This window comes from Pinus tabuliformis, chromosome J, assembly GCF_031772625.1.
Source record: "Pinus tabuliformis cultivar Carrire ecotype Pingquan chromosome J, CPIR1, whole genome shotgun sequence".
Lineage (NCBI taxonomy): Eukaryota > Viridiplantae > Streptophyta > Pinopsida > Pinales > Pinaceae > Pinus > Pinus tabuliformis.
Genome location: NC_142295.1, coordinates 234,262,986 through 234,282,968, shown reverse-complemented (window position 1 = coordinate 234,282,968; position 19,983 = coordinate 234,262,986). Strand labels below are relative to the sequence as shown.

Sequence of the window (19,983 nt, the reverse complement as noted above, 5' to 3'; positions counted from 1 at the left end):
TTACCATTGTTTTCTTTTTAAATGTTACTTGTCAACATTATATTGAGCATGGAAATATTTACACATCTTTCTCATATTAGGTTATAAAAAGTGTCTTTTTTATTATTATCAAAAGTCACTTTTGATAAAAAGACGATTTATTTTCCCTAAATGCATATTAACCTCATATTTATAAAGTTGATGTTAAAATATTTTATTTCTGATAGATATTAAAATATTTTTTATTTATTGATTATTTTTTAAATGCCACATGTCAACTCCATATATTTTTTTTTTTTTTTTTTTTTTTTTCTAGTTAAGACTAACCTAAGTACCCACCGGGGATTTGAACCGGTGACCTATCGCAAGGAGTGCCTTAATAGTGCACCCATTCGCCGTCAATCCAAAACCCCGTGGGCCACATGTCAACTCCATATTAAGTGCATATGGAATTACATATTATTATTATTTTTCTTTCAATTACTTTCCTAATAACAATTAAGAATGTGTGTTGCCTCGTAAGAGGTTAGAGGTTCAAATCTGGAGTGGGATAGAGCATGTACACCTCCATATATTTTAGCACTCAAATCGTTGAGGGGAGGGGTCCCTTGTACCATAGACAAGGGGATCTCATACACAATTTGATATTTGGTTTGGTCCTAAAATTAGGTTTATATATCTATATATATGAGACATTGAAATATTTTATTGGTCATATTGATTTTTTTAAATACAACTTGTCAATTATATATATATATATGAGAAAAAACCTATATTTTCATTATCATAAAAAAGAAAAGACATTTTGTATATACACATTTAACATGTGTATTCATCAAAGATCTACCCCAATCCTTGTTTGGAAAAATATTGTCAAAAACAAAAGACTACATACCTACTACAAACATTAGGAACATCCTAAAAACAAAATATGTCTACAATGATAAATAAAAGGACAATTTGTGATCACTATGAGGATCGAAAATAATCCTTCTTCACTTTTTTCTTCTGAATGTCTATCCAACCTGTGGGGTTGGAAGAGGTTGGTGCGTTCACCACAATGGCTTAAAACTCTGTAGGGTTGACATCTGGGACATCAACATAGACGGAGCCTACATCTTTGTCACTATCTGAATTGTCAAACTCATGGGGCCACTTTCCCCCCCTGGAGATGATCTAAAGATGTTACCATGTTTTGTGGCCCAAGCCCTATAGACGGAATTGCGGAGGAATAAACTTTAGTTGTCGGCATTTGGGTCAGATTGCTTGAAGGAGGATCATCTGGTGTTTTCTAATAGGTAGTAGGGGCTGCGACTTTGAATTCTCTGGTGGAGAAGATATATGTTTGGCTGTTTGTGATGCCTGTCATCCTTTCTGAGACATATTCTTCTATGACCTCAAGGTTGGATGGAAAGTGAAATTGTGTTGAAGATGTCCAACCTCTTGGCATGATCTGCATCTAAAGAAAATATTTTTGTAATCTAGATTCTACATGAGAGAGTCCTCTAGCCAATCAATGCAGATTGTGTCTGGAAGGCCAATACAAAGATCTATTTCAACACAGATTTTTGCAAATGTGTATATGCCTTTCTGGAATCATTCTTCATCAATCTTAATGAAGTGCCCAAGAGTAATGCCAATCTCCTTTAGCGACTATGGATACCAAAGGGGAATAGGTAGGTTAGGAAACCTAACCCAAATAATAATATCCATACTCTCCATGTATAGGGGGTTAAAACTTGGAAACCACGGTTCTAAAGAGATGCCAAAATTCCTCCAAAACCAAGGTCCATGTTCAAGAGACTTTAGATGATCTTCGGGGTTATTGAAGTAAACAACAAAAACACCCTTAGAACAGAGTTGGAGAGAATAATCTATGGTCTAGGATTTATTTAAACCGTCTCTTAAAGCTAGAGTTGAGGGCCAAAACCCATTAAAGCAACATATAATAACATTTTTAATAAAAGGATAAGCCTGCACAATGGAGACATCTTCAACTACCTTAATAATAGGGGTCTCCTATGATTTTTCAATGATGTAAGACAAGTCAGAGAGGGCTTTTAGAGTAGGATTGAAGTCGCCCCCCTTCACAACATTGCTAAAATATTTCTTCTACGATGAATCCGTAGCCCCCATACCTATTCTGGCTTGGCTCGAAGCTTGGTAGGTTGTGCCTTTTTTGGGGTTTTTCCACGTGCACCCCCCAAGAGACCCGTGGAAACAAGCACTGTAGCATCCCTTCTACTGCCCAATGCGTGGACGGTAGATTTGAACGATAGTGCATGGGGACCATACACCTGTTCAAGATAGGAATAGGGAATGCCTAGAGAAATGTAAGTTCAAAGATTTATATCTGCAATTAGGGAGTTGTGGTTCACTGAGAGGCAAAGCTTGGCCCCATTTAGAGGTTTCATGAAGATGGAGAAAAAACTCAGGATCATTGGACAATTTGGTTCTTGTGACAAGAAATGAGGAGGAGATTCCAAATGCGACCCGAGAAGGGGAGAGCACACAGACAACAATTGAAGCCCATCTCGTGGGCCATTCACAGTGCATATGGAGGAATAGAAAATTCCACGAGCATGTGATGTCTTTCAGGGAGCCCGTGAACAAATTTCAGTAACAAGCAACAATAGGGAAGCTACAATTACTATATGCGACATCATCATTTTTTCTCCTATTTCTAAATTACCACAATTATGTTAGTGTTTTCATGATCAACTTGTCAGTTCTATATTAAGCATGGAAGGAAGGAATTACACATTTCCCTCGTATTGAGTTACAAAAAGCACCTTTCAAGTCAACAAGCCTACATTAGAGAAATTTTTAAGTCTACAATGGGCCTCAAAACAAAAACGTACAAATGAAATCAACTTTATAAGAACCAATATGATTCAAGATGATGATGTCAACCATGGGGGATGATTCACCATTTTTGGAGTAAAAAAATAAAATGATTAAAAAACAAAATACTACTTTTTCAACTTATATCCCTACATTTTTACTCAAATTTTGAGCACGAGCACTTGTAGGATGTAGAATTTAATTCCTCATCCAAGGAGTACCCATGTTGCATACTTTCGATACACCCTGCTTCACGAAAAATGAGAAATACATGAAAAAATGTGATTGTAATAACATTTTTCATGTATTTCTCAATTTTGGTGTAGCGGGGTCCATCAAAAGTATGCAGAATGGGTACTCCTTGGATTAGGAATTAAATTCCACATCCAACAAGTGCTCCCGCTCAAAAATTGAGTAAAACCATAGGGAGATAAGTTGAAAATATGAGTTGAAAAAATAGTTTTTTTTTTTTCGTCTAAAATTTGATGATGTAATGTAATCTTAATTTATTATTGCCACTATTATTTTATAATATTCCTTTGGAGACCCATTTTAGACCTCAAAATTTCTCTAATTCCATGGAGCCACATTTTTTAATTCAAGGGATTTATTGTGAAAAGTTGTATGAAGCGAGCAAGTGAAAATGGGGAATAAATTATAATTGAAAATCAGTAAGTTGTTCTTGAGATTGTGGGAAAAATTGTACAATGCCAATAAGGGGAAACATTACATCCGCAATAAAGATGCATGCTATAATATTAGGCAATCCAATGAATGGAATCAAGGAAAAAGACATAAAGACGTGTTGTTCCAAGGCTAGGATTATTGGAATGAGCATGAAGCGTACTTCAAATCATGTGACTTGGACATGTATCAATTTTTTATTATCTAAATGTACAAGATAAATAAGCATATGCATTTAGAGATAAGAATGTAAAGCAAGTGTAACATTGATTCATATTGGATCACTGTATAAGTTGTCATCCATATCGATGCTTTTGGAGTGGAAAAGTTAAAGGAATCAACCTCCACAAGCAATTTTAATAGTGGAACACAATTTGGAGAATTGGGGTCTAAAACCTTCAATGACCAATTTGAGGCCTTAAATGATGTTTTTCTTTAATAGGTGGGGTGGGTGGGCGGGGGAGCTTACTCACTTAAGTGTTAGACCATATAACACTATTCTACACTGAGAGAACTTTCCAATGATGAAAGAAGGATGTCAATTAGAGTTTAGACATAAAAATTATGCCTTCCAAAAGTTGACCTATCGTGATTAACCACCATAATTAGAGAGGATTCCATGTCAGCCCCTGTTACTCATTAAAAAGGGGATAACCACATGATAAAGATTATTGTAGAAAGGTAAAATTTGTAATTCAAGTTGAGAGCTAAAGGAGTCAAATTTAAGTACTAGTTGAATATCAAACTATGTTATAACATAGTCACTAGGAGGAAAAGGGGTTCCATTCAATTTTTATTGTATTTTGTTCCATAATAGAGCAAAACAACTTGGGAGTGGGAGTGAGAGTTCATAATAGAGGGGACTTGGGTTCTATAATATCCCATAGTCCACAGGTATCAGGTAATTCCATATATAGGGTCTTCTCCTTTGTACTTGCATTATATCTATTTTAGAAAGAAAAAAACAGATAAACCTCACCTTCTAATGGGGTTTTCTTTTGAAAGAGTTTCCAGGAGCATATGTTGGTGTTCAATGTGATTTATGTGTGTTTGTATTTCATTGTTTTTTATTTTCAACATTTTATCTATTACATGCATAACAACAAAATCAATAATAACAAATCTAAAATCTAAAGGAATTAACTCTTCATAGTATATATTTTGGCTTCATATCTAATGCGATGAATTATCCAGTCATATATCCATGAAAATTTATAGATCATATTGGTATTAGAGTAGGTTTCTTTGGGTATTTGTAGGAAATATTAGGGTATCCAGGCAATAGTTTGAGTATAAATCTATAAAACCCTAGTAATGTCCAATGAATTTGTTTATAATAACCCTTAAGTTTCAATAGAAGAGAGATTTTGAAGGCTAGAAGTGCATATCATAGATATCAACCACAATATGAACCTCCTTATGGTAGCTTGTACAAAAAAAATTGGAATCAAAGAAGATGGAGGTTCTAACTCAAAGGTCATATTAGAGGGAAAATCAGGGGATTAAGAAGAACCAAAGAAGTATTCCAAGAAAGAACCCAAAATAGAGAAAACAAATTTGAGCACCATGAACTATTCACAATCCCTGTTAAAGATGGAAGAAAAGGTGGACATCACCATATCAAGATAAGATTGATGCTTTGAAATTAAATCATTGATTGCAATAGCGAGAGGTTTACTTTAATTTTCACTAGGTAGGGGAGGAACAAAAAAATTCATTTTCTCGTTTGAAATTAGAGGGCCATTCCCAAACATGGTGTGAAATCCACACATAAACCCTTAGGTTGGAATGCGACCCTCCAGTAACTAGGTGGGAGAATTTTAAAACTCTCATAAATTCCCAATTATACCTTATTTATTATGTAGAGGACTAGTGGATTTAGTGACATGACTTCAGGTAGAGATAAGAGTCGAGTGTATAGGAGTAAACCACATAATTTAGGGATATGGAAATATTATTTGGTGTCCCTCCCAAGAACTTGGATATGCTCCTCAAGTATCTAGGGGGTCTACAGAGCCATATGCAAAAGAAAGTGATGTTTTTCAAATCTAGAATGGTGCATGAGGCTTATGTATAGGCGCAATACCTGTAAAATAAATTCCAAAAGAAAGGGTATTCAAGCGGTTCAAAGAAAAAGAAAAATGAGGAAGCTTCTAAGGAAGAGAAGAAGAAGTGGAAATTAGGGAAGGATAAGAATATTGCAGCCATTGCACCTCAGTGAAAGGATCCTAGTAATCACTGCAATCAATACATTAATGGCCAGATATGGTATCCAAGCAATGGTTTGAGTATAAATTCATAAAACACCAACCATGGCCAACAAATTTATTTATTATAACCCTTGATAATCAATAGAAGAGATATTCTTAAGGCTAGAAGTGCTTTTCATATAAATAAACCACAATATGAACCTCCTTATGGTAGCTTGTGCAGAAAGGTTTGGAATCGAAGAAAATGGAGGTTCCAACTTAGAGGTCATATTGGAGGGAAAATCAAGGGATCAAGAAGAACCAAAGAAGGATTCCAAGAATGAACCCAAAATAGAGAAATCAAGTTTGAGCATCATGAACTATTCACAATCCCTCTTCAAGATGGAAGCAAATATGGACATCACCATATCAAGATAAGATTGATGCTTTGAAATTAAATCATTGGTTACAAAAATCAGAGATTTACCTTCGTGTTCACCATGTAGGTGAGGAAGAAAAAATTTAATTTGCTCATTTTAAATTATAGGGTCATGCCCTGACCTAGTGGGAAATCCACACACAAATCATTATGTTGGAGGGAGATTTCTAAAACTCTCATAAATTCCAAATTCTACCATATCTAGTATGTAGAGCTCGCATTTCTTTAGGTAGAGACATGGGCGGAGTGTATAGGAGTAAACAAAAAAATTTAGGGAGAAGGAAATAATGTTGGGTGTCTCTCATAAGAACCTGGATATACTCCTCAAGTATCTTGTTGAAATTTGGTACCGAAGGACAGGTGGTTCCCTTAGGCTTTGATCTTTGGCCTAGGGAAAAGTGTCCAAAAGAATTTAATTTTTCTCCTCAAGTGACTTTATAATTTTATAAAGTTAAATCTAATTTAAAAGTGACTTTAAGTGATAAAGTTACTAAGTCTAATTTTAAAGTGACTTTTATAAAGTCAATGAAAATTAGAAAGGAAAAGTGACTTTGGAAATAAATGACTAAGTGGGTCTTTATTAAAGTGGGGTGAATTAAAAAATAAAAAGTGAGATTTAAATGAGCATTTAATCTCAGCCTTAGATCTCAATCTATTTCAGCCATTGGATTTAGGGATCACCCAAAAGTCACTTAGATCACCCAAAAGTCACTTGCGGTTAGATTAAAGGAGGAAAAGGGGGAAAAGGTCATTCATTCTTTCATGAGCAGATTGAGAGAAGGAGAGCAAGAGAGCAAGGGAGATTTCTGGACAGTGAGCTGCGTAGTTTCAGCAGCGGAGTTTCAGCAGAGCGGAGTTTCAGCAGCGGAGTTTCAACAAGTCTATACAGCGGAGTTTCAACAGGGCGGAGTTTCAGCAAGGCGAAGTTTCAGCAAGGCTGAGTTTCAGCAAGGCTGAGATAAGTTGTAAAAGTTTGCTTGTTGATTTTTGCTGAATATTTCTCTTACTGTAAAACGGCATTTTCTAGAAATAAAGAAGAGTTCTCAAACTGGTTTTCCCCAAGAGTTGTAGGGGGTTTTTCCAGGGTCACATTGACCAAAAATCTCAGTGTTTAAATGTGTTTTAATGGCTGTTTATTGCTGCTGATTTTTATTTATGCAATTTCCAGCATTCTGTAAAATTTCCAGAATTCGTCTTTTCAGCAAATTTATTTTTTCCAGCTTGTTAAATGTATGGTTATGGGAAAGGGCATTTAACTATATGGGAGAAATAAGGAGAAACTGAAAATCGGGGTGGGAAATGAGAAATTTCTACATGGTATTAGAGCTTGAGTGTTGAAGGACAGTTTGGGACAGCAAAAGGAAAAATTACAGCTGCTGACTTTTCACTCAGAAAATTCCAGCAAGCTGATTTTTTCATAAACAAAAGTTTTATCTTTACTACAGAGGTGCTATTTTTCAGTTTTAGGACAGCAGGATGTCATTGGGATTGAGGGTGGAGGATAGGCTAGATGGGCATACAAATTACAACGTTTGGAAGGAGAGAATGCAGAGTATCTTTGAGGAGGCAGAAGTCTGGGATATCATGGTGCATACCACACAGAACCCTGTTGTTGTGCCTACTGATGCTACTGAGTTGACAACTTATAATAAAAAGAAAAACAAGGGTAAGAGGCTGATTCTAGACAGAATCAAAGACCATTGCATTCCTCATGTGAGAGGAAAGAGCAATGCCCATGAGATGTGGACAGCATTTTCCAATCTCTACCAGAGTACGAATGAGAACCGGAAGATGGTCCTGAAGGAGAAGTTGACGAACATTAAGATGGGTAATGATAGTGCAGCTGGATATCTCACAAATATTACTAATGTGAGTGATGAGTTGGCAGCAATTGGAGAGGCCATTCCACCCACTGAGTTGGTGCAGATTGAGTGAATGGCCTCCCCCGTTCATGGTTGAACTTTGCTGATGGGGTTTGTGCACGTGAGACCCTTCCCACATGGGAGAGGTTTTGGGATGATTGCATTCAGACAGAGAACAGGAAAGGTCAGCTTGGGGCAGCCAAGCCAGTTGAGCAGGATGATGATGTAGCACTGGTGGCAGGAGGCAAGAAAGGCAAAGGGAAGAAGCAGGCTTCCACAAGCAGTGGTGGGGGCAAAGGCAAAGGTAAAGGTAAACAAGGGAACACACAGAAGGACTATTCCAAAGTGAAGTGTTGGAATTGTCAAAAGATGGGATATTATGCAGTTGTGTGTCCCGGAGAAGAAGAAGAAGAAGGGGAAGAACCAGGACGTGGCAGCTTCAGTGATAGGTGTACAAGTTTTCATTCCAACCCCTTTTGGCATTGAGCAGTAGTACCGACAGCAGAGCTAGCAGTTTTGAGCAGTGTGAGATTTGGCACCACAAGATGGGACATATGTATCATGAAGCCTTGAGGACATTGCGGGAAATCACTACAGGTGTGCCAGATTTCAGTACTGATCACTTTGATACTTGCAGAGGTTGTGCGATGGGCAAGTTTGCCAAATCCCCTTTTCCCAACAGTGACAGCAGAGCGACTGGGATACTTGATTTGATTCATTCCGATGTGAGCGGTCGGATGTCTCATGTTTCCTTGAGTGGATATGATTACTATGTTTTATTCATTGATGATCACTCTAGGAGGACCTAGATTTATTTTTTGAAGACCAAGAGTGAGGTCTTCAAGCGGTTTCAGGAGTTCAGAGCTCTTGTGGAGACACAGACAGGTCGAAAGATCAAGTCCCTGAGGTCGGACAATGGAGGAGAGTACACCCTTGGAGAGTTTGTTGACTATTGTGCGGAGGCAGGCATTAGGAGGGAGTTCATTGTTCCTTACAACCCCCAGCAGAACGAGGTTGCAGAGAGGAAGAATAGATCCATCATAGGGGCTGCCAAAGCCATGTTACATGATCAGGGGTTACCATTGTTCTTGTGGGCAGAGGCCTGCAACACAGCTGTTTACTTGCAGAATAGGAGTTTGCATCGTGCCTTGGGGCACATGACTCCGGAGGAGGCTTTCTCTAGGAAGAAGCTTGATATTGGTCATCTTCATATCTTTGGATGCATTACATACTCCTATATACCCAAGGAGAAGAGGACCAAACTAGAGCCCACCGCAGAGAAGGGTATCTTTGTGGGCTACAGTGAGACCTCAAAGGCCTTTCGAATTTACATTCTTGCACAGAGGAGAGTTGTTGTTAGACGGGATGTGAAGTTCGAGGAGGACAGGGCCTTTAGGAGGTCACAGGAGTTAGAGTATCTGGATCAGCCAGACCCTCAGCAGCAGTTGAGTCAGTCGTAGGGATCCAGTGGGCAGGGATCAGGAGGATCAGGAGGTACATCTATGAGGATGTCAGGTCCGTCAGTGAGCAGTGGCTCACCGAGCCAGAGGGGTGGTGCTCCGGGCAGCATGCAGAGCAGTTCACAGAGCAGTTCACTAGGGAGTCCACTGATGGACAGTTCACACGGTACCTCAGCTTCTACAGGTTCAAGTGCAGGCAGGAGGACAGCAGACAGACAGTCAGGAGTTCAGGCTCCTGATGATGATGAGGAGGAGGAGTTTCATTCTCCGGTGGGAGAAGTGCGCTCAGGGAAGAGGAAGCCCAAGTGGCTTCATGACACCTTGAGAGATGCCTCATCTGTTGTTGAGCCGAAGAGGCCGGTCAGAGAGAGTAGACCACCTGAGAGGTTTTGTAGCTATATGGCGATGGTTACCAGCATCCTTGACTCTGAGCCTTCTAGCTATGAGGAGGCAGCTAGCCAGCAGGTCTGGAGAGAGGCCATGTAGGAGGAGTATTCTTCTATCATGAAGAATGATGTTTGGGAGGTGGTGCCGAGGCCTGAGGGAAAATATGTGGTTACTTCCAGATGGCTTTACAAGGTAAAGCATGATGCAGATGGCAGCATTGAGAAATTCAAAGCAAGGTTTGTGGCTAGAGGGTTCTCCCAGGTAGAGGGAGTTGATTATGAGGAGACCTTCGCTCCCGTGGCTCGATATACTTCGATCCGCTCCATTATATCGATAGCAGCAGAGATGGGTTGGAAGATCCACCAGATGGATGTGAAGACTGCATTTCTCAATGGCTTCATACAGGAGGAGGTGTACATTGAGCAGCCACAGGGCTTTGAGGTGCATGGGAAGGAGTCCCATGTGTGCAGACTGAAGAATGCCCTTTATGGCCTGAAGCAAGCTCCCAGAGCTTGGTACTCCAAGATAGATACATATTTGCAGGGGATGGGTTTCACAAAGAGTGAGGCAGATCCGAACCTTTACTTTATTGTGATTGGTGAGGAGCCTCTCGTTCTAGTGTTGTATGTGGATGAGTTGGTCATTACAGGTGCAGAGAGACTCATAGAGCACTGCAAGAGAGATCTTGCGACGGAGTTTGAGATGAAGGACATCAGCTTGATGCATTACTTTTTGGGCTTGGAGGTGTGGCAGGAGGAGGGGCATTTCTTCCTGGGGCAGGGGAAGTATATTGTGGACATCCTTAGTAGATTCCACATGGAGGATTGTAGACCCATGTCGACACCTATGATCACCAACTAGAAGAAGCTTCATGCTTCGGATTCCGAGTTGGTGGATCCCACATTGTACAGGCCGCTGATTGGTTCCTTGATGTATTTGGTCAACACTAGACCAGATATTTGTTTTGCAGTCAACACGATGAGTCGGTTTATGTGTGAGCCTAAGAAGGTTCACTGGGTGGCTGCAAAACACATTTTGCGGTACTTGCAGGGGACAGTGGATTATGGTTTGGACTACAGGCAGGGAGATGGAGTGAGATTGGCAGGATACACTGATTTTGATTGGGCAGGTTGTGCTTCTGATAGGAAGAGCACTTCAGCGTGCTGTTTTGGGTTGGGTTCAGCAGTAGTGTCATGGTTCAGCCGGAAGCAGCAGTCAGTAGCACTGAGTTCAGCGGAAGCAGAGTATATGGCAGCCAGTCTAGCTAGTTGTGAGGTTATCTGGCTTCGCAAGATGTTGTTTGGCTTATTTGGTCAGCCGTTGAGACCTTCAGTGATTTACTGTGATAATCAGAGTTGCATTAAACTCACGGAGAATCTAGTATTTCATGACAGGTCAAAGCATATTGGGATCAGATATCATTTCATCAGAGACTATGTTCAGAAGGGAGATGTGAAGCTTGAGTATATTTCCACTGATGAGCAGGTTGCAGATATTCTTACCAAAGCCTTACCACAGGGCAAGCATGTCTACTTCAGAGACAAGATGGGTGTGGTGAGGAACACCTTCCTCGGTAAGAGGGAGTGTTGAAATTTGGTACCGGAGGACAGGTGGTTCCCTTAGGCTTTGATCTTTGGCCTAGGGAAAAGTGTCCAAAAGAATTTAATTTTTCTCCTAAAGTGACTTTATAATTTTATAAAGTTAAATCTAATTTAAAAGTGACTTTAAGTGATAAAGTTACAAAGTCTAATTTTAAAGTGACTTTTATAAAGTCAATGAAAAATTAGAAAGGAAAAGTGACTTTGGAAATAAATGACTAAGTGGGTCTTTATTAAAGTGGGGTGAATTAAAAAATAAAAAGTGAGATTTAAATGAGCATTTAATCTCAACCTTAGATCTCAATCTATTTCAGCCATTAGATTTAGGGATCACCCAAAAGTCACTTGGGGTTAGATTAAAGGAGGAAAAGGTCATTCATTCTTTCATGAGCAGATTGAGAGAAGGAGAGCAAGAGAGCAAGGGAGATTTCTGGACAGTGAGCTGCGGAGTTTCAGCAGCGGAGTTTCAGCAGAGCGGAGTTTCAGCAGCGGAGTTTCAGCAGAGCGGAGTTTCAGCAGCGGAGTTTCAGCAGTGGAGTTTCAGCAGAGCGGAGTTTCAGCAAGGCTGAGTTTCAACAAGGCTGAGATAAGTTGTAAAAGTTTGCTTGCTGATTTTTGCTGAATATTTCTCTTACTGTAAAAAGGCATTTTCCATAAATAAAGAAGAGCTCTCAAACTGGTTTTTCCTATGAGTTGTAGGGGGTTTTTCCAAGGTCACATTGACAAAAAATCTTAGTGTTTAAATGTGTTTTAATGGCTGTTTATTACTGCTGATTTTTATTTCTACAATTTCCAGCATTCTGTAAAATTTCCAGAATTTGTGTTTTCAGCAAATTTATTTTTTCTAGCTTGTTAAATGTATGGTTATGGGAAAGGGCATTTAACTATATGGGAGAAATAAGGAGAAACTGAAAACCGGGGTGGGAAATGAGAAATTTCTACATATCTGGGGGTTCTACAAAGCCATCTACAAAATAAGTGATGTTTCTCAAACCTAGAATGGTCGATGAGGCTTACTAATAGGCACAATATGTGGAAAATAAAGGCAAAAAGAAAGGGTAGTAAAGTGGTTCAAAGCAGAAGGAAAACCAGGAAGCTTCCAAGGAAGAGAAGAAGAAGTGGAAAGTGGGAAAGTATAAGAAGACTATAGCCATTGCACCTAAGTGCAAGGATCCTAGCAACCAGTGCAATCAATACATTCATGGGAACATGGAGGAGAAGTGTTTTAAATGGAATCTAGAGATAAACCTGAAGAACTGAAGAAGGAAAGAAGAAAAAGAATCTTATCACCACAATTTTGAACAATCAAATGGAAAGAACCTTTGATGTGGAAAAAAATATCTTCTACACCTTAGTGCATAAATAGATGATTCTAAGTAGCCTTCATCATCAAGAAGATAAGGAGATGACCAAGCTTGGTCCAAGCTAAGAATAGAAATATTGATTCTTTGTTCGATTTGGGTTCACATGCAAATGGCATAACAATGGATCTAGTCAACAAACTTGGATTGGAGGTCCATGATCATCCTATCAAATATCCTTTGGGATGGGTCAACAAGGAGGCAGAGATAAGGTAACCAAACACTATAAATTAATTTTTTTGGAAGTGTTGATTATATTGATGAAGTAGAATTGTATGTAGTGCCACTTGATGTATCAAGAGTTGTGTTTAGGAGTCCCTACATGTATATCATGGATGCAATATTTATGCAAAGATACAACCAATATTTCCTCATTAAGGATGGAAAAGCCTTAACCATCAATGAGCACATTGAGGGAAAGTCAAATATTTCACTAATAAGTGCCAATAAAGCCAATAAATTGATTAGTTCCAATAAAAGGTATTATTTATTATTCTTAAGAGAAAACCAATCCAAAGAGTCAATGAGATAAAGTGCATCCATGGAGGTTGCACGAACAAAGAAAACAACTAGAAGAATTGCTACATGCATTCAAGGGAGTGTTTGAGGAGCCTAAAGGTATACCACCCAAGAGAGAAGTGGAGCACGAGATCCAATAGTATCTAGAATCTCCATTTCCAAACAATGGGTTGTATAGATAATTTGTTTTGGAAGAAAATGAAGTGAAGAATAAGTTGCAACAACTACTGGAGTAGAGTGTGATTTAACTAAGTATATCACATTATGGGTCACCCATCATAATTGTGCCAAAGAAAGATGGGACTTGGAACATGTGCACTGATTATAGGGTCTTAAACAAAATTATGCTAAACAATAGATACATGCTACCGAGGATAGATGATCTATTGGAACAATTGCAGCTAGTGAAAAACTACACCAAGTTGGATTTAAAATGAAGGTATCACTAGGTGCTAGTCAAGGAAACTCTTGGAAGATCACCTTTAATACCAAACAAGGTTTGTATAAGTGGTTAGTCATGCCATTTTGTCTATATAATGTACCGGCTACATTCATGAGATTAATGAATGACATAATGTGTCATTATCTACATTTGTTTGGTATTTTTTATTTGGATGATATATTGGTTTACAATGTTACCTAGGAGGAGCATTCTCACACTTGATGTAGGTGCTAGAGACTTTGAAGAAGCACTAGTTGTTGGTAAATCTTAAGAAATGTGAGTTTGCATGGTAGTCTTTGGTGTATTTATATTATGTGATTGGTGGAGGGAAGCTCAAAATAGATCCCCCTAGGATGTAGACCATCATGAAGTGGCTAGTTTTGACAAATGGTTTTGAGGTCAGGAGATTTTTGGAGGCAACATAGTACCTAAAGAAATTCATTGCCTCATTTTCAATAGTAGTTGCACCACTCCACGCCATAATAGCAAGTAACAAGAGTTTACAATGGGGGGAGGCTCAACATAAGGCCTTTGAGGAGTTAAAGAAGAAAATAAGTCAAGCATCAATTCCTGCATTACCAAACTTTCAACATCCCTTTGAACTAGAGACAAATGAAAGACTTGAGTATTCTATGGGAGAAGTATTGATATAGGGAGGAAGGACTATATGCTACCATTATGAAGTGTATCATGGGGTAGTTATCAACAACCATACCAAAGACAAGGAACTATATGCCCTAGTACAAGTCGTCATAAAGTGGAAACACTCTATAATAAGAAAGAAGATAGACATCCACATAGATCAAAGTCGTTATGTTTCCTACATGCCCAAAGTAAGTTACAATAGACCAAACATTACAAGTATATGGGATTTTTACAATAGTATCATTTAGTGTTCAAGTACAAGAAGCTTAGCAGAAACAAGTTGATCGATATGCTTTCAAGGCCACTCGCATAAAAAGTCACAACTCCAGGAGTTCTGATGCCATGGATCCTTTCATCAACGATGCATATGCATATACAGAGGATGAGGAATTCAAAGAGGTGTAGCAAAAACTATAAGGTCAAGGTCATGTGGACATGATGACAACACAATTGACTATCATCTCTAGAATAGGTTACTTTGCAAGTTGGATAAGCTATGTGCTCATAAATTTGAGCGATTGCAATTGATTAGAGAGGCTCACACCTCAAATGTTGTAAGGCATTTTGGTTTTCGAGAGACAATTGCGAATTTGCAGAGATATGTGTATTGGCCAGGGAAAATGTTAAGGATGAAATTTTTTCTTAAAATTTAGAAACCTTGGTGAATCTCACAAGTCCATAATATACAATCTCTAAAATATTTGGTGATATTTTTGTAAAAATATTCAAACTTCTAATAATTTTATATAGTCTATATATAAATTTTTGGCAACTTTTAAAGTAAAATAATTTTATACTATAAAATTTGGGCGAATCATTTTTAGAAAAAATGGAAATTGGCGAATCTCTTTTTTGGAAAAAGCATGGAAAATTAGCCCACTTGCGAATATTAGCCCCTAAAATTTTCCCTGGTATTGGCCCATGAAGTAGCTAGGTTCATTAGAGGATGCATTCTTTGTTGTGTTGATAAGCCTAGTAGCGTGAAACAAGGTCTATACCATCCCTTACCTGTATTGATTTTTCCTTCGGAAAGCATTTCCATGGACTTTATGGAAGGTTTACTAAAAATTAGGAATGCATGATTTTTTGTTCATGGTACTTAACATGTTCAACAAGTTGTGTGTTCTCATCCCCTGTAAAAAGACCATTAGGGGAAAGAAGCAACAAACTTGTTCTTTGAACATGTTTGGGTGCATTTTTGGACACTAGGCAACTGATCATATTAGACAAATTTATTGTATTTATCAATGCATCTTGGACTACATTGTAGGAGAAGATGGACATAAAATTGAAGAAGTATATAACAATCCATCTACAAATAGAAGTGGTCAACGACGAGGTCAAGATAATAACCAACCCAACTCGACTAGCACGAGTCTCGGTTGACAGATTATAACTAGACTATATGGATGGGTTCGTTCCCATAACAAATTTTGAGGGGTTATAATCAAAAGCATTTGAAAACCTGGGATCAAATTTTGGTCTATGTATACCACTCCTACGTCATAGTAGTCCACATTTTAATTAGTAAGTCACCATCTAAGACTTGTTTTGGATATTTTCCACCTACACCTTTGGATGTAGTATGTGGACAACAAGGAGTGAGGAAGAATATCATAAAGGATGATTTAAGAGATGAAAATATTGTTGATAAGATCAGGTAGATCCATTTACAAGTATTATGGGCATTGAACAAATCACAGGAAAAATACAAGTCCAGACATGATCAACATATGATAGAGAGGTTATTTAGAGTTGGAGGTAGATATGGTTAGAGTTGAACAAAGAGAGGTTATAGGGTTCTGGTAATAAAACTAAGGCTTTGTGATATGGTCATCTCAAGGTACTGGAAAAGGTGGGAGATAATTCCTACAAACTCAATGTACCTTCATACATGCACATCTACTCAATGGAGAATGTGAAAAATCTCAAACTTTTAGCCTTCCATGTTGGATTAGGAAGGGGAGTAGGTCCTACCTTCCATAGAGGACATAGCTCCAGATGCTCATGTAGAGCTGATAGAGGATACAATTTTACAGAAAAGGTTAAGAATTACAAGAGAGGAACAATTTTACCATTGGAAAATTGGGCTGAAAGGACAACTTCTAAGCAAGGCTAAATGGTACTCCAGGAAGAGGTAGGGAAACAATTTCCTCATCTCATTCAATAAATATTTTGGGGACCCAAAGCCTCCAAAAATGGGGAGGTATGATCTAGATTGGATCACTACACAATTTTTCATCCATCTTTATGCTTTCCAAGTGGAAAAATTGAAGGAATCAACTTATAGGAGCATTTTTATTAGCATGACACAATTTTCAGAATTGGGGTCTAAAACCTTTTGAGGCCAATTTAAGGCCTTAAATGATGCCTTGGGGAAAAACTTTCTTTCTTAAGCATCATACCTAGTGATTATATTTTACACACTGATATATTTCTAATAATGCAAGAAATACATCAATCCAACCGTAATTTGAGGGGATGCCATGTTAGCCCCAATTACTTATTGAAAAGGGGCTAGCCACATGAATACTATGAAAAAGACTCTAAAAGGGTCAAATTTGTAACTCTAATTGAGAGTTTAAATGAGTCAAACTTAACCCCTAGTTTCCTATCCAATAGTGTTATAACCAATCACTAGGAGGAAAAAGGGTTCCATTCATTTTTTATTGTATTTTATTTCATGGTAGAGAAGGACTACTTGTGAGTGGGAATGAGAGTGCATTATTATTTGAAATATTGAGAGGGGGGTGGTTGAACTAGTATTTACATAATTAACCAATTTTTAACCATCAATACATCACCATATTAATCATATGAGACTGAACACATGAATACAAAAGATTTATAACTTAGAGAAAAATAATTCAAATTTTCTTAATATATAACGAGTATAATCAAGTTTATCAACTCCAAATAAAAATTTTGTAAGCACCAACATACGAGAGACACCAATCCCCTAATTGAGCACCAACTCAATGAATCATGGGCCCCAACCGACAAGAGACACCAATCCCCTAGCTAAGAAACAAATCAAAAAAATTCATGGGTACCAACCCACAAGAGTCTCCAAACTCTAGTTGATCACAAAATTAGCTCCAAGTTATACTTTCAATCTATCTTTAATATTTTTGGTCTTCAACAATTCATTCTATCTCAATTGTTTGTCACTTCACCACACAATCTTTAGATTCTCACTCTCAACTTTGACTACAACCACCTAGCATGTACTTGATCTCCATAAAATGCAAAGAAAATAGATGCCTACACAATATTCAATTTTTCATTTAAAACATTCCAAAATGATCCTTCAAGAAAGGCCTAAAACAAGGTTGGGTTTATCTCCAAGGCCACTCCAATATTGGCTCCAAAAACAGGAAAATATGGTCAAATATGAGGTTTCAACAAGGTTGAATCTGAGGTTGCAACAAGGGTGAATTTAAGGTTATCACAAGGATGAATTTGAGGCTGCCATAGGGCTAAAAATGACGTTGCAATAGGGCCAAATTAGGGCAAAAACCAAAGGTATGAGTTAGGGAAGAAACAAAGGTCTGAATTAGGGCTAAAAGAGAGGCAACAAGAAGTCTGGAATTTGAGTTCATAATAGGCTAAATTATGAGCTTGCACTAGGCCTTAAATTTCATTTGAATAGGTCAACAAATCCTTCTAAAAACAAGGTAGAATTGTCCTTATGAACAAGTTTGCAATCCTTCTCAGAAAGTAGACAAAAAGAGCCCCAAAACAGTGAAAGAAGTCTCCTAGAATCGGCACATCATCCATCCACCTTAGTTGCACTCAACTCGTCTTTTCACACTAGGTTCATGAGGTGTGAACCTCTAATTTATTCTTGGAAAAGGTCTGAGTTAAGTGAGTGAGAAAATGAGTGTTGGGAGGACCTATTTATAGGCCCTTTTGACCCCCAAATAGGGCCCACTTGACATTTAGTAGGGCTGACCTGAGCTCTGGCAAGGAGATCAACATATGCATTTCAAAAATTCATATCTCCTCAAACATGAGGAGTTAGGGGGCATTCCACCTACAATTGAAAAGGTCTCAGCAAGCTCTAAGAGATGGTTTGATCAATTATTGTGTTTGCCTTGATTCTACCCACTAAAATATTGATATACTTTAGGGGCTACTTGTGGATTTCATTTGAACATTAATGGCTTCAAGTACTTTTGCACCACCTCAGCTGGACTAAGGGCTTATCTTGCTTTAACATCAATGATGAACCTATCAACAATATTGACCATGCTTAACCATTGCTTTTACATCCATAACAATACCTAAACAATCTCCCCCTTTGTCATTGATGGCAATACTTCTGTCATTTCTCCACTTTTTGGTATTCTCTCCCCCTTTGACATCAATGGAAAATGGGGTGCTCCCCATATCTTCTTCTTCTCCATGACCTGTCAGCTACTCCCTTTATTTTTTCTGCTACTAAATACTGCTCCCCCTGAGCATGTGCTTCCCAATTTACATCTTCACATCGAGGATTTTATCAAAATGTTATATACAAATGATAGAAATCCTGGTGTTATTCTTTAATTCCCAAGATATATCACACTGTCAGGCTTGCCATCACTATCAAGATAAACTTATGAGTGCATGTTCAATTTGAGATATTATTGATAGCTCATTATCTCATCTTCATCATAAAAACAAGGTTTTTTCTTTTATTCTCAAAACCTCCAAGTTCATTGTCACTCTTTTCTTCTAGAAACCATTATAACTTAAGCACATTAAACAAGTAAAATTCATTTCTTGAATTCTTCATTCTTGTGATAATATTCACTATGTTATTGTATCTCCTTTGTAAATGACTTCCTCATTTCTTACTGTCTTGAATCAAACAGGTCCTTCAAAAACTCAACCATATTTTCAATTTTATTATTACTATGGAACAAAGATATTTGATACATCTTCAACATGTCATGGTACTCTTTTCCTTTCATGTGCACCATTACACACTTCTTCTATTTCTTTTTCTATTATGTAAGTTCCAACATGATAGATATTTTCAACCAAACCTTCTGTTGGGGTCTCTGTCCTATCAATCATTAAATATGAAGTCAAGCTCCTTCCAAAATCACCCAAACTTGTAGTTTTGTTTAATTTTTTTATATATATTTCATAGTCTACCTGATAAGGAGTACCACAGAGGCTATCATAAAATATTTGAATACAATTAAAACTTCACCAACCCTATGTTTAATAATTCTTCTTGCCCAAGACCTCTCTTTCCACTAAAAAGTAGATTTCGATGTTTCCTTTTTCATCTCTTAATAATCATTGGAAATGCTACAATTACAAAACTATAGCATGTCCTTCTCAATTTGAAGACCCAAACTACCTTCCTTGGAAATTTTGTTAACAATTGGGCTAGCTCAAAGTAGTTCCTTCATTGGCCATTGGTACACCATCAAATCTTACAATGACATATCCCTTCTTCAATAATTCCTTTGTCGGAGATGGTTCAACTGCTCAAATCAATACACCCTCTCTCATAGTTACATTCAAACATGCCCTAAGTGTTGGATTCTCCAAATTCTGAAGTAACATGCCAAGACA

General features: G+C 37.9%; 1 protein-coding gene across 1 annotated transcript in view; it reads left to right on the top strand.

The window, feature by feature from the left end:
- Window positions 1-19,983, top strand: part of LOC149226603 (uncharacterized) — a 48,871-nt gene that overhangs the window by 17,674 nt on the left and 11,214 nt on the right. The window lies entirely within an intron of this gene.